The following is a 16,040-nucleotide window of genomic DNA, read 5'->3' on the forward strand; positions in this document are numbered from 1 at the left end:
ATATTTTTTCTGTACAACGTTGCCATTGCTCGCTTTCAAATCGCCGAGTTTGTTAATCACAAATTCGTTAAAGTTTTACAAAATAACAAATTAATAATAAAACAAATTCCAAATTTTGTCTTTCAGATGCCCATATTCGCAGTAGGATTGCGTCGTTCAAAATTGGGTAGCTCTAGGTACCGTTGTTTTATCACAATGAGAGAAACATATATACATTTATGCAGATTCTTCATTACTTAATTTCTTTAAATATAATACGGGCGTTAATATTTGGTGGCAACAATCTGAAAAGTGAAGCTGACATTTATAGTGAACAAACGTAAAATGCCAAAACAAAAATAATAGTCCTTCAGAGCAAATTGCCCCTTTGGACTAAAGATACTGAGGCACTTATTTATTTTGAATATGATGGGATATTCAATATATTAAAAGACGAAAGTTAACTATTCTTTTATTCAAAATTGCATCGATGATACTTTGGTTCCACTGCAGTCAGATTGAGAAACACAGGTTGTACAAACTATAATGTTTAAAATACTGTTTAAATTTTCAATCTAAAAATGCGCATGAACTAAATTTTACAGCAAAGCGGGATACTTTCCCAAAAAGTACAGGAGAAGTTACTTTATTAAAGGAATCTAACAAAGATAATCTAATTTAAATCTTCCAGTTTTTACATACTTCCGAAATCAGTAGACACCCTTAATTGCTTTGCCTTATTCCACCAAAAGAAGCAAAACAAGCAACTTTTTCTAAGGGATACGATGGTGAGAAAAATAATGCAGTTCATCCAACGTTATGCAGCAAGACTTAAAGCTATTACTTTTGCTTCGTAAAGCAATTTCTTATGATGTAAACTTTATATACAATACTACAGGTCAACCATCAAAACAAAATATTAGCTATATTACGTCTTCAACTTTAAAAAAAAATGGAAGCAATCAATAAGTGCTAAATTTGGCTTTAGTACATAGCTTCCAGCGCTGAACTTCTGTTTTTATTTAGTCTCATTAGTATTAGTGCCTCCTGCAGGGAATATGTGAACCTCCGAAATATCCTGCAGCGTTCGTTGAGATTTTATTCGGAAAATAAGCACAGTAACTACCTGTGCTGCTGAAAAGAAAAAACTGGCTTAGCCCGCAGGCAAAAAGTAAAAAAAGAAAAGTAAAACAAAGTAAAAGTAAAAAAAAAAAAAAAAATCCTTAAAAAAAGGCAACGAAGCACATTAGCCACAGAGAGGGAAGTTGAAGGACGAATAAGAGGAGGTTAAAATGACCCAGAGTCAAGTTCGGTGAACGACATCAAGTGGGTAAATAGCATGGAAATACTGATGCGAGTTCCGTTTGCGATCAGCTTCTTCCCCTACTCCTCTCCTTCAGTATGTAGTCCCATATTTCTAGATAAGCACGATGGCTACTACTAAAACAAAGCTATAAAGGAAAATGAATCTATAAATAGCCATCCCTGCTCAATCAAGACCCACTTAAATATTTCTATCATTGGTAACTAACTACCTTTCAAAATTCTTCCTATTTCCTAACAAATATGGATTTTTAAAAGTAGGTGAAAATGATATCGGTCAATATCAAACGAAGAATTTATTTCCCTTACTATATTTAATAAGTGATTTGCATTTATATATGTGTTCCGAGTATTTGATTTTTCAGTCAATAAAACTGCGATGCTTTTAATATATATCCATAATGTAACATATGTCAGTTTATATATTTATATGTAATAAGATAATTTATATTAATAAGATAATTAATATGTAATAAGATAGATGGCTTGGTGAAAAAAAGTTGCAACGGATTGAGGATGGTTAGAGAGACATGTAATAGAAACAAATGTTGATTCATGATGAATAGGAGACTGGCAGGAGAGGCCCATTAAATCTTCATTTTATTTTCAGTAAATATATTGTGGCTACAAACTACTTGGCGCATTATTTGTGCCTTTTTCAAGGATTGGATTATTTAATTATGGCAAAGCACACGAGGGCTATCTGCCTAAAGGGAGGGATGCCTTCGTGGAGGACTTTCTAAGAGAAACTAGCTCGTATACACGTTACACATGGGGAAAACCACGAAAACGCCCATGCTGCCAGCCCGTTCGCGGGATTCGAACCTCGGACCGAACTACCAGTGTTCAGCGTCTTTACCACTCGGCCGCTGGTGGGCCTGCCTTTTTCAAGAGGTTTATATTTTTTATAACTTTGCAGCAAGAAGGAAGCAGCAGATATCAGTCCAAAGAGTAGCGAGTAAGTGCGCTATGTACAGGATGAAATCTTAATTCAGACTGAGTTAGTTTTGTTTCTCAATGCATTCTGATTGGATAATTAATACTGCTGTAAAATTATTATTGGTTGTTTGAGTTTTAGTTCCATTTACATCATCAGAATCAAAGACTCATATGAGACAGATTAATCTCAAAATGGCACAGTGCAAATAGAGATTACCATTTTTAGAATACAGAGGAGAAGTTAATTTATGTTGCTAATTTAAATTATAATTTATCTTTTACATATTATTTATTCTTCTTACATATATATACATGCGTGTGTCAGCGTCGTTACTAAACTTAAGTTTCAACAGTTTCATCTGTTAGCTAATTAAATCGTTAATTCATCGAACAAAATTTATAAACTAAACAATTGGATTTCATTTTAATCGCATGTACATGAAGCAGTCGCATAATACTGCAGCCTGTAATGTATCTTTTACTGTTCCATACAAGAATACAATACGAGAACAAAAAAAAAAATGGCAATCAAAAGCAGTTATAAGAGTAATCAAAGTTTCATTAAAAATAGATTAATATATTTTAATAAATGCTTTGAACATAAGACAGAACTTAAACAATTTTCGGATTAAGAACTATAATGGTGCTTCGCTTAAAGAACTCTTATAACGAACGTCCCGCATCACGAAACACACGCAAATGTTTTCGTTAAACGTGAATTTATCGTGTTTTCGTTAACAGGAAGCGTAAATGCAGAAATGCGTCTGTTCATAAAGATACGGAATGGGCAAAAGAATATATTTCTTAATAGCATTAGGTTTCCAGTGAAAACCTGGTAGCCTCCTTGGTGAGAATACGAGAAAAACCAAGTTCAAAAGGCCCAACTATCAAAGACCTTTTGATAAAACGGAAAAAAGTTCTGGAAACAAACAAGCAGCGACATCTGAATCAAGATTAGTTAATTAAACTGTTAATTAAACTGTCAATGGCAATCCGATGCAGTATTTCAAGACAAGGCTGAAGGAGAATAAATTGCTAATCCACTTTAAAAATCTTTTAAAAGCAGAACTTTCGAAAAAATTAGCAGATATCCAAAGAGAAAGACAAGCTGATTCAGGCCGAAGTTCGAACAAAAACATGTTAATGAATATTGTTTTGCTTATGCTGTGTAAATATAAGTAGAGTAAAACTTAAACTATTATTAGATCAATTATTGGCAACATAGTTTTTGAACCGCGTGTTCTCTTCGCACCAAATAAAATTAATTCTACTGTTTATTTACATGTTTTTAGGTCTTTCAATTATACTGAGTTAAGTTCAACTAGTACTGAAATTCAATAAAACACAATGTATTAACATTTTTAACAAGCTACACGTAGCCTACTAATAGTGCATCATTATTCTAAAGTAGGATTAATAGTTTGCTTGGCAGTACGGAAAAGCAGTTATGTTCTGCATATAAATTTCATGTTGTGTAAATACTTCGTGAGTTTCTGCTTAATCTCAAAGTTTTTTTTCCGGAAATGTTCTAAAAATAAGAAGTGTGTTTTCTTTTACGTAAATAAAAAATAACTGCTTTAGTTTTTAGCATAATAAAAACATTAGTTTCTCATCCTAAAAAAATAGTAATTTTTTTGGAGGGGTTGGTTTATTTGAACTAATTATTTAATCAAATAAAAGAATCATCGTTTATTTTTATAAAAGGAAATGTATTTTGTATAATAAACAAGTAAATTCTGTGAATAATTTTAACGAATTTTGTGTTTCCCCCCTTGTGTTTTTTAAGAGAAAAATAAAAATATCTTTGTAACCTATATAAGATGTATTGAAATAAATTTGGATATGCTTTATTGAAGCTAAGCAGGATAATTTGTATAAACTCTATTGACATAAAAAAGATAAACGAAAAAATAATTTTCTGTCGCTCGCATTGCAGTAAATACAAAAACAAAACAATTATTTAAGTTTTTTGAATATCCTGATGGTCCCAATCAATCTGGACATAGATTCGTAGATATTAAATAGCCGATACACGTCCATCTGCACACGAAATTCTAAAACGTGCAAACTGATTACAGGGCAAAACAAAGTGCGATGAACACTTTCGTGGATGAAACAGGAATTGCAGAGTTTCGAAAGTGATTAGCATATTTGTTAGGGTCAGTGTCAACAACTTGCTAACAACCAAGGTTTACTCTGGACAAGCATTGCGTAAAGGATGAAGGTTCAACATTTGGTAAACACGAAGAGAAAAAACAAGAAAATTAGCTCGGTAATTCTTTTTAACCATGTTTTTGTCTATGTGAATCCCCTTCAGATCACTGAAAATAATTACGTAGTATATATTTTTTTTTATTTCGAGCACGCACAGATGCTACTCATTTTACCATGGAGTACACCTGAATAAATCCCTCGTAACTTAAAACTATTTCTTCTTTTCAATAAATATTTTTTTCTACAGCAGTGCATATTATGCTTGTCAGTGCTTTTACAGTGATAAACGGGTCTATCTTACGGCATATACTAGGATGAGAAAAAAATCGAAATTCAATCGAACATTATACTCTTTTGTATCCATATTTATTTATCACCACTCTAAAATCAAAAAGTAATCATTGTGAAATAACATAAGTTAGCTAATGATCGTTTGTGTTATAAAACTGCACAATAAATAAGTTATTGTTGAAGGATTCTAAAGAAATTCATTTAACCAAAGTTTGAATTTTCCTTTTGGAAACCGATTAACCGGGATTACTTTCATTGGTTAGTAACCAACTTCATCATTTCAAACGTCTAAAAATTATTTTCCATTTTACTCTAATTTCTCTTAGTCGCAGTAGCTTGGATGATTTTAAACTTTATAACTTTATGATTTTAAAACTTAAAAGAGATTGGATATGTTTTCACCGCAGAAATACAGACCCTACGTAGGTTAAATTTGATCAAAGTAAAGTTATCTTCCAAACAGACCATTCTCAGCGAAATTGACTTGTATTTATGTAACACTTGAGGATCATTATGAAAACACCATGCAGCAAATTTTTCGAGATGTATGAACACATGTCGAACTATCAGTGTTCAGCAATCTTAACCACACAGCTAGTTTTAACCCCTTCATTAAAAAATCTTCAAAGATATGTTTCAGTCCATCGCCCACTGGACGATAAAATTTGAGTCAAACATATCAACTCTCGATTTTCTAATGAGACCTGCTCTAAAATTTATCTATCAAATAACTTTCAGCTATTTTCTAATTTACTGTCTTAGAAGCCAGATATATTTGTATGACAGACATTTAATTTTATGTAAAAGTATTAGCAAAATCATAGGTACCAAAGAATAAGAATTTATTTAACATTATTCTAAAGTCAAGAAACTAAAACTGAAGTTTTCATAATCTATATGTACTATAGAATTAAGCACATAATACAGAGAAATCCCTAAACAGACAAAATACAGAGAGTTTTTCAGTTGATAGAGATGACTCCAGTTATTGACAACTGGTAAACAGAAAGATGAGCCATATTGTTCTCCACTTTAACAGAGATTTGTGATAAAATACTTGTTTATATAGAACACAACAAGCGGTTCGGAAAATAATGCCTCTGAATATCTTTATATAGCCCATTGATTTCAAGTGCTTCTATAATCTTCATTTTTCGTGCCAATCTCAAAATTTATTTCCATTTTACTGTTATGATAAAATATGCAATTACAAATTTTATGACAAATATAAAGTTCTATCAGGTGGTTAACAATGATATCTCCCAAGCTACTGTTGTCAATAGTCAGTACCTAAGCTTAGAATACTTCAACAACTTCAATACGAAGAACTGACGATTTCTTACGGTTGAAAAATAATGAAGAATTAAAATATTCAGATTTGATGAATTAAAACTTTCAGTTAGGATTGCTAAAGATGTATATAATGGAAGTATAACCTGCACAAATAAGTCTTGTGAGAATAACTTCACAAAGGAACCCCGAAAACAGCCATGCAGGAAAATTGTTAACGAGTATTCGAAACTTATCCAACTACTACAAACTGTTACCGATCTCCCAATTTCGACATTCAAAAACATTTTTTCAAATCTCGTAATTATATTCCTGTGTTGCTATTTTTTCACGACTGGATAAGATCGAATATCTGATGTTTGCATTATCTGGTTAAAGTATATTCTACGATTGAATTATATTAAAATTTTCGAACTTTTTTGACTGACTAATGACTGAAAAATAAAACATTTTTCTTGTATTAGTACCAAAATAATTATTTTTATACAATACATTTTCCCATTTACTTTTTCAAAAATGTTTTTCGGTGTCTCAGGTGAATGTAGTTTTTTTATTTTAACATGATACAGGATAGAGATAGCATAGAGAAATATTCCTCGTTGCAAAATTTTTAATACTATAGTTTTCTTTTACTTTAATAGAAAATAATATAGACGTTTAGAAATAATATAAACTTGAGTCTCCTGTAAAAGAGTAAGAAAAATATTCATTCATCCTATTAAATTATTACACGTCATACATGCTATAAAGTAATAAATAAACACAAACTTTCGAAATATTTCTGGAAAATAACAGAAAAAATACAGTAGAGTAAATATCGTTCATTCTTTATTGAAAATGTTCAGCAGGTGCAACAATAAAGGTCTATATTGTGGTCATTGTTTCACTGTTCAAACAGCATACAATATTGTACCTGAGTTGCATTTCTATGCACTTATGTCTGTACACAGCTGTCTGATACGTAGTGGCGTGGGTGATGTTCTTGAAAGATATAAAATTACCAACTGATATGCAGAAAAGAATCAAATGTGCGTTTTCCATTAAGTTCACATAAGGTAAAAATAACTGTCAATAAACATTCAAGGGCACCAGGCTAGATTTAACACAAAAACCGAATCAGAAGAATATACATGGCTGTACCTTGCATGCAAAAAATTAAAGGCTAGATCTACAAGTGTTTCAATGCAAAGTTTGTGGAGGAGGGCGAGGAAGATCTAAAATTTTATATAAAATGGTTCGTGCTTTTTATGAAATCACATTAGGGGCCCCAGCTTTCAAACTCTATTTAAGAAAAAACTAAATAAATTTAAAAAAACTTCACTATACACACAAAAAAAAAAAAAAAAATCTGAAAGCTTTCAGATTTTACATTACGCTCAAAGAGGCGGGTTTTTTTTTCACGTTTTGTGGGTTACCTTTACTTATTAAATATCATGTTCTTAGCACTTAAACCATAAAACTCAATTCAGCAGCAATATAGCAAAATAATTTTTAAATGAGAACATCTTTAGAATTTCCGATACACAGTCTCGCGCGCTGGAGATAAAAATGTTTTTTTCCCTCCACCACAGTGTTGACATACCTCACTTTGAAATCATTGAGTTTGTTAATAAAAAATTCTTTAATGTCTGACAAAATATGAAATAGATAATAAAACAAATTCCAAATTAGGGCTTCCTGCCCATATTCGGTGGATGATTACGTTATTCAAAATCTGATGGCTCTAGGTACCGTCGCTTTATCACAGTGCGAGAAACACGCATACACTTATGCAGATTCTTCATTGGTTAATTTCTTTAATACAGGGCTGTAATATTTGGTCGCAACTGTTTAAAAAGTGAATCAACGCAATATGCCAAAACGAAATTAATAGCTCTTATGGGCTAACGCCCTTTGTGCTAATAACTTTCATATTATGGCTCATTTGTATTACCTGTTCTAAACCATTAGACATTAAAATTATCCTTTAAGACTTACTTCAATGAAAAATGGATAATAGAATCATGGGAACACTTTTAATTATTACTATCGTTCAATGTGTTTTCGGGATTCAAAAATTTAAGACAATAATAGAAACTTTTTTGTTGATTTACGTTACTAATAATTTAGACATTTCCAGTTAGCTCTATAAGATTAGCCGATATTACTTAACTTGAACAATTACAAAAATAAAGAATATTAATACAAAATGTTCGGTTATGATATATTTCCACTGAGGCCTTTAATTAATGGAATGAATTTGCCCATGTTTATGCAAAGAATTCTGTTACGCTTTACGACAATGCCAAGATGGACTAAAAGAGATTACGTGAGTGATTAGTCTAATTAAAAAAAGTTAGCCTTCATAAACATTCAAAACAGTAATTCGATGTGGAAGAGAAAGAAATACAATGAAGTTACGTTCCTCTATTTCCGTCTAATTCTTTTCTATTTGTAAAAATGACGAAGAAAATACACATTAGGCTCTTACTTTCAGCTCCAAAAGCTCCCGTATTGGCTTGATAACATTAATGTCATTAGTATAGTTATTTGACTTTTCATAGACCTTTCTAAATCATGTCGGAGACGAAGTGGGCAATAAAAACATGAAAGCATTATCACGCTGGAACTAATAGAAGAATTGATAATATTGCTTTTACCACGAGATGAACGTGGTCCTGTAAAATTTCAAATAAATCTAGGCTGTGACACGGACTTTCAGAGCAATAAAGGGGCTATACAAATTCATCTCAGGCGTTCACAGCTGGAACTAAGTGTTAAGAATGGAACGTTTCTGCTGGATGTCACCGTTTTTTCTTTCAGCAGTAGGAAGAATACAGGACAACGATGAAATTACTTTATGCTATTCACACAGATTCCGGTTGTAATGATCTATGTATACCATATTATGCGTTTTGAGGCTTTAATGAATGTAAGCACCACCAAAAATATTGCGCACCAACTTTGGGGAATTCTTAACAAAATGTTCGTCTGAAAACAAATCTTACCTACTGTTATTTATTTGCGCTCTTATTTTTTGGTTGCCTTCTTCGTTTGTGACACTCATTTCGAATTATTACACATCCCGATTGGTCATCCGTTGTCTCTCGACCACAATTATTTACAACAATATACTGTTCTTTCTTCATGGCTATGATTTTCGGTATCACTACTCATATCATATTCATTACTGCTACGGTTATGCTCAATGAAGCTTCAGTTACGCTCCAGTAACCAAGCCTTTCTGTAAATAACCAAGCCTTTTTGTAGCCTTAAGTCAAAGATAGTAAAAATGAAGTAGAAACAAGTGCTTTACCTCTGTTATCAAGGCATACAAATAGCTCTAGACTACCTATCGCGTTCGGAATGGCTCACATTAAATTATCATACAACCTGCATTCGTCCCGCTTCTTCATCGGATGTTTCCAATATTTTGTCTATCACTTGTAGCGTAAGAATGTCAACACAAAAGGAGTCACGATCCCTGCGTAGTTGCAAACAAATTTCACAGTTGCACCATCGAAAGGCATTTAACAGATCACAAGCGGTATTCCTTTTCTACTAATTTACAAAATATTTTTTTATAAAAATTCCACTCTAAATTATGAATTTGTATTATTAAAAAGGTAAAGAATAAATATGAAGTTATGATAGCAATTAACATCTATAAGATATACTATAGGCATCGGTGATTACAAGATACTGCCTACATAACTAATAAACTGTTTAGCATTTAACAAATATTTTACTACTTTCAGACGCATTAAATGCACGCAATATTTCAAGTTCCATGACCTGATCGACAATAAACGTTTTTTGGGCTTTAACCTAATCTATTCAGAATATTTTAATATGTTTAGATACTCTACTGTTTTTAAAAACAATTAAAAAGAATGTACCTGCAGCTTTTAGTTTTTCAAGTATGTACAGTAAACTATATAAATTATTGAAATTCCAACTTTAGTCCGTAAACTTTGAAGATATGCAAGTAACAGCTAAAAACGTACCCATGCGTTAAATTAGGCGTACTGTGGCTAGATAAGAATTCTAGTTCTCGTTCATTTTAAGTAAAGATGCCTCTACGTTATGGAAAAAAAACAATCATAGCAGCGGTGACTTTGACAAAGGATAAATTATCCGCTACTCTCCCTGCATGATACTGCCAGATGAACAAGGAGCATTTTTACATGGAATATTGTAGGAATTAACGACGGATCACCTATCATAAAACTTCAGTCCTTCAAGAGAAGTTCTCGATGCATCAATGGCATTGTATAAACAATCACATTTATGTCCTTGCAAAGTCTCTTCAGGGTAGTTTTTCAGCAATATAATGCCATTCCTCATACTCCAATAACTCTTTAGATTTAACAATCACCCACTTCGCCCTTGACCGTGTAGATCACAAAATGTCTCCCTTATTACAAATGTATGGAATATGATCAAAAGGGGGATGCATTATGTCAGTCTTCTAGGAAATCTTGAACTTCGAACTCTTATTAAGGAAGCTTAAATGGCTATTCCAAAAGATATATCAAAACTAATTCACCGACAAGATGTGTACAGCAACAATACAAACCAGAACTGGGCACACACAAACACTATCTCAATGTATACAATGCGTACTCTATTTTAAAGGATTAATCATTTACTCCGCATTGCCTACTTTGCGTAAAAAAAAAAATAAGTTATAACTACATTCCTTTCGGCATTCCGCTTTTTTAAGAACAGTCATGTATAATTAGGAATGCCAACGAATTTAACATTTTAAGCATGTGCACTATACAGAAAGAAATTATAACAGTACTATTTTAAAGTACTGTCGTACTCTTACTATTTCGACTAAGTTTTCACCAGAGAAACTATAATATTGATAGCAAACTAATAAAAAATTGCATAAAACACAAACTTTAAAATAGGCTATTAAAAGAAGGGAGCACATTCACCCCGATTCGATGCAACACTAGCACATGCCGCGAAAGATTACAATGGCAGCATTCTAATATATAGTGTTGCGATATATTGTACCATATTCAATTGTGCGGTATTCAGTCGGTCATCAAGAAGAATTGTGATAATCATTTTATTATGTCCCAAATGTGTTCAATAAAAGAACAGGCTTATCTAAGCTAAAAGCAGCACTTACGTAAGTATATTATGCACATGTGTAGAGGTTATTTTCAGCTGGAAAACAATGCTGTTTTCTAATTCAATAGCAAACAAGATTCAAAACAAGATTTATGAAATGCATCGCATGGAAAATTGTCACAGGAATATTGGTTCTATTTTTTAAAAGTCATCAGATTCTATAATGGACGTTTAGTGCTGATACTATTAATACTAGAATTTCTTTCTTTTGCAAAGATAATGGCATATTCTATCTACAGTCATTCTGCCCAAGGTAAAAAAAAGGGCGATTCACTGATAAAACGATTCCTGAATGACAAATTATTATTATAAAATAATTTCCAGTTACTTCTGAATGTTTAAGCAGATTTAATTACAGATTACTACTTTTGCAAATCGATTAACAGAAATAAAAAATCTGATGTATACACTACGTGATTTCCTTGTCCGGAATATTAAATTTTACCCATTTTTTTTCTTGCATTTCATTTACACTTATTGGATTGAATAAAATCTACTTCGTCGATAGCACATAAACCACAATAGAATAAATGCACTCTTTAAAATTCACTATATTTGTTTACCATAGCGACACTCTGACGCTAGGTTGACTAACAAATCTTGACTTATCAAATGTATCACCTTTCCAATAAACAGTTCAGCCACATCAATAAAATTCTTATAAATTAACACCCCTGGCATTCCTGAAGGCATTTGCTAAAAACTCGTTATTTTGGGGATTGTGCTGAATGCTGCAGTTGCCTGCTTCGCAAGTAATTTTCTAGAGTAATTTGTAAACTACAAGAACAAAGTAAACTACAAGAAACATTTGTAAACTACAAGAACTGCATTGAACAAATTCCATAAAATATCCACCCTCATTATCAGCTCTGATATCGGTTTAAATATCCCTTTTATTATTTGCAGATGCATGTCGACTGTTCTAATAAAATATTTCAGTGCTTAAGAGAATATATCTTCTAAATACTTGTCACAGACGTTCAGGAGTAAAACAATTTTTAATATCAAATTAATTTGGTTAGAATTTAATATATAGCAAACTTGTTGCTAAGCTGCCTACAAACTAGCATTCTATAAGAGAGCATAAAATACTCGTAGAAAGGAATGTAATTCTGTCGAGAATACATTTATGCCTTTACATTATTAAAATTAAGTTTAAACGGCTTTTGCAAATTACTCTAACGAAGTAAATGTAAAATGTATCAGTTTTATGTATTGTTTCTAATTCTCAAGTTTTTTTATACTGATATGCAATGTACCTTCATAATTTTGCATGTTATCAGTAAGATCCCGAATACATTCGAGAGTTTTTCTAAAATTAAGTTATTAATTTTAACTTTAGAAAAACTCTGTTCATAGTAAAAACTCATTGTGTCTACACGTATGATTAATTCTAAATAGTAATAGTATAAGAAAATCATAAAGTTATTCATAAATTAGTATAGTAGTCACTAAATTATTCCTATAGTCATACAATAGACATACAATCGCCGTCATGAAGCGACGGATTACAGAATAATTTTGATTTCTATATACTAAACCTTTATCATTTTCAGTACTGTGCAATATGTTCATTTTTAAATCAGCTAAGTTTTTAAAAGATCTTTCTTAAAACCCATTTTTCATCTTACAGTATCTGTTAATTTACTATTCATAGAAACTTTTTATCCTATAACAACGACTTTTCTTGAGTTTTTGTAATCACTAATGTGATGGATTTTCTTTGAAAATTTCTGAATAATTAGTTTTACTTGCCTTGAACAAACATTATCATTATGAAAAGGACTTTAAAAAGTACAGAAGCCCAGTACTGGCCGAATGGTATGACTTTTGGTATTTTGATCCAACTTCAGATTCCAGCTGGTTGCAAGAAGAGTTTTCATAGCTCCTATATGTAACATAAATACGAATCACTTTCCCTATAAAAAATCCTCCGTTATGTCTCGCCTCAGGCAGACAGTCAGTGTGTTCGCTAAAATCCGTGTTGTTCAGTCAAAATATATAGCTGTTTTCATAGAGAAAGTTTGATATGTCAAGATAGCAGATAAAAAAAAAGCAAACTAAACCTTTTTCCTACCCTTTCTCTGCAAAATTACGTGAAAGCAGCATCTTCCTCTTTTTTTGAATATTCAACCCTTTTCTCCTCTTCCCCCCCCCCACTTACATAAAAGTCTTTATAGTTCCTGAAGTTCTCAGCCCTCCAATGCTCACGTCAAGTCACTGAATACTGATAGTTCGAGCTGAATTCGATTTCTGCGAACGTGCTGACTGTATGAGCTGGCTGACGTGTGGATGAGCACTCAAATTACATACTTTTAGCTTTGCGACAGCTGTAGGTTATGTACTTTATCCTAAATAATTCGATACGTATTTTAAGTGGGCTCCATCGTGTGTGCGAAAAGTATAATGAAAAGATACAGTACGGTACTTAATTGCTAGCTTGAAGAAGATTCTTAAAAAAGGACTCAATCACTATACTTTATAGAGAGCAGCAACTGCGTTTCTCGTATGAGAACTCCCCTCAATAACTAGAGAGGTATTTGGATTAGATGTGTAATTTTCTTGAGCAAAAGCTTCCAAATTCGCATGTTTCACGTATGTCATGGATTTATCTGAAGCATACCCGAAACATTCTCAATAAAATTAAAACTTATAAGATCTAGAACTTTTAGCGATGCATCGCTACAAGCACCTAATGTGGGTTCAGAGTCAGGATGGCAAAAGGTTCGGAAAATAAGAACAAAAAAGAAGAAAACTACATTTAATAAGACAGCTTTGATGAATTTACCAAAGTCAAACTTGAGTTTGAAGCTCAAATATAGAATTTATTGTAACTTCAAACGAACGTCCTTATTGCGTTTATACTAGATATCGGTTTTTGTTGATGTTGAGCGAAGCCTCTTTAAGTACTAGGATTTTCTAAACCCAAAGCACCAGGGACTTACTTTCCAAACTAGAGAGTTATCCAGTTCAACAGACATCTTAAAACCGTTTGAATACCATGTTTACTTCCTGCAGATTGCCCTTTATGCTATTTATTATAAATTATTTTAAGATTAAATACAGAATATTTATATAATTATTTCAGAATGGCAATAAGGGTATTTTCTTAACGCCTTTTTTGCCCATTTTATATAAAATATTTTTTTTCCTTTTAAAGAACAGTTTTGCACCTTAAAATTGTTTCTCCAACAGCCCGATATCTCAATATTGTCATTACTATGACTTAAGAACTATAACTAAAATACTTGTATTAATAGAATGTATTCTAATAAGACAAAAATTTAAGTTATTTGATCAAAAAAATGAAACACCAGTCGATGCTGACATACAGAAAAATTATCGTCCAATAAGAAATATGCTCCTAACAGCTGTTGAGAGATAAGCTAATTTATATATTTTTTCGGTCAGCAAACATTTTATCCTTTTTTGATTAAAAAAACAATTCATAGTCTTTTGACAGTATTATGCATTTTCTTATTATTAAGGGAAATTTCTTAATCATTATGTTCCTCAGGTTATAAAATTCACCTAATTAAAAATTTGTGTTGAGGTTTCATTAATATACATAAATAATTATGGCTTTAGGAAAATAAGTCGAAGCAAAAATGGAAGAAATTTTAGAATAAAATAAAGCAAAGAAAATAAACCCAAATTCTATTCATTCCCTCTTTGTAAGCATTTATAGCATTTCTTTTATCTAACAAACATTCTTTTTCTAGCACTCCCCACGATTCAAATATTCTGTCAAAACAAACTCCATGATAAATAACTCGTAACTCCTTGGGCGTGTATTACGCATTTTTACCTTGGAAGGCCAACGTAGGCATCTCGACTTCATGGCCTCAAACGCAGCCCTTCCCCCCCCCGCTCCTTCTCCTGCATAATACCTTCATGGCAATCTGTTTCGATGAAGAAACCCTTCTCGAGAGTGACCTTTAAAGTAAACTAAATCACCACAATAAAAAATATCATCATTGACATTAAACAGTGAGCTTCTTCCAAGCACTAGGTTGGTTTCCTTTTCCATCGAAAACAATGGTTACTTCCGCTGATCGTTTTTTTATTCACAGAGGTCGCTGGCGATGAGAGAAAGTTAACTCCGAGATTATGAGAAAATTGATTTCAAGCATGAGTGAGAATCTGGTCAATTGTGACGACACTTAACTCCGGCTGCCAGATGTGAAGAAATGACACACACAGCTTGTTATTGTCCATTTCACTGTCACTGGCTCATTGTTCTAAGAAGACACTATCTAAGGACAATATGAGATTTTCTTTTAACTTTCCTTTAAGAAGCATTAGGATACAATACCGAAATCAAGGCAAGCTCTTACTTTTTTTTTTTTTTTTTTCAAATTTCTTCAAAAATTTGGAAACTTTTCAATAGAAACACGAAAACGCATTATTTCGTTGTTATTTATCGTGATCAACGTCAATTCAGTTTCCTTGAAAAGCTTTAATTCTTAAAATACCTCAAAGCAATATTTTTGGAAGTTAACTCTCTTTTCAAAATGAATGAAATTCAGCAAATAATTAAATAGCCAAAAAGCGATGCCCAGCTAGAAGCAAAGGCAGCTAGCTACTAATGTCACTGGATGTTGATAGTTTGCTCTAGATTCCGTTTTCGATTGTTGAAATGCATTATCTGCAATAACTTAGTTTACTTTAAAAAGCTTTATCTAAATCTCGGCCCCAGAGAGACAACCACTGAAAGAGTCGTTAAAGTTAAAAAAGCAAACTAACTACTTAAACGATGTTCAAAACTTGTTTTTATAATTATAAAGACAGTATAAGAAATGCGGTTAACTTAAATTTTAATGAACGACAACAGTCAATATTTTGGTACAAATTTCTAAAGAAAAGGTTTTTAATAT

The 16,040-nt window shown here is 32.1% G+C and overlaps 1 protein-coding gene across 1 annotated transcript in view; it reads right to left on the reverse strand.

Moving 5' to 3' along the window:
• LOC118190247 (uncharacterized) overlaps positions 1–16,040 on the reverse strand; it is an 88,586-nt gene that overhangs the window by 42,070 nt on the left and 30,476 nt on the right. The gene's annotated exons all lie outside the window — the stretch shown is intronic.

This window comes from Stegodyphus dumicola, chromosome 4 (genome assembly GCF_044657685.1).
Source record: "Stegodyphus dumicola isolate Sdum_Otavi_A_Nest chromosome 4, ASM4465768v1".
Lineage (NCBI taxonomy): Eukaryota > Metazoa > Arthropoda > Arachnida > Araneae > Eresidae > Stegodyphus > Stegodyphus dumicola.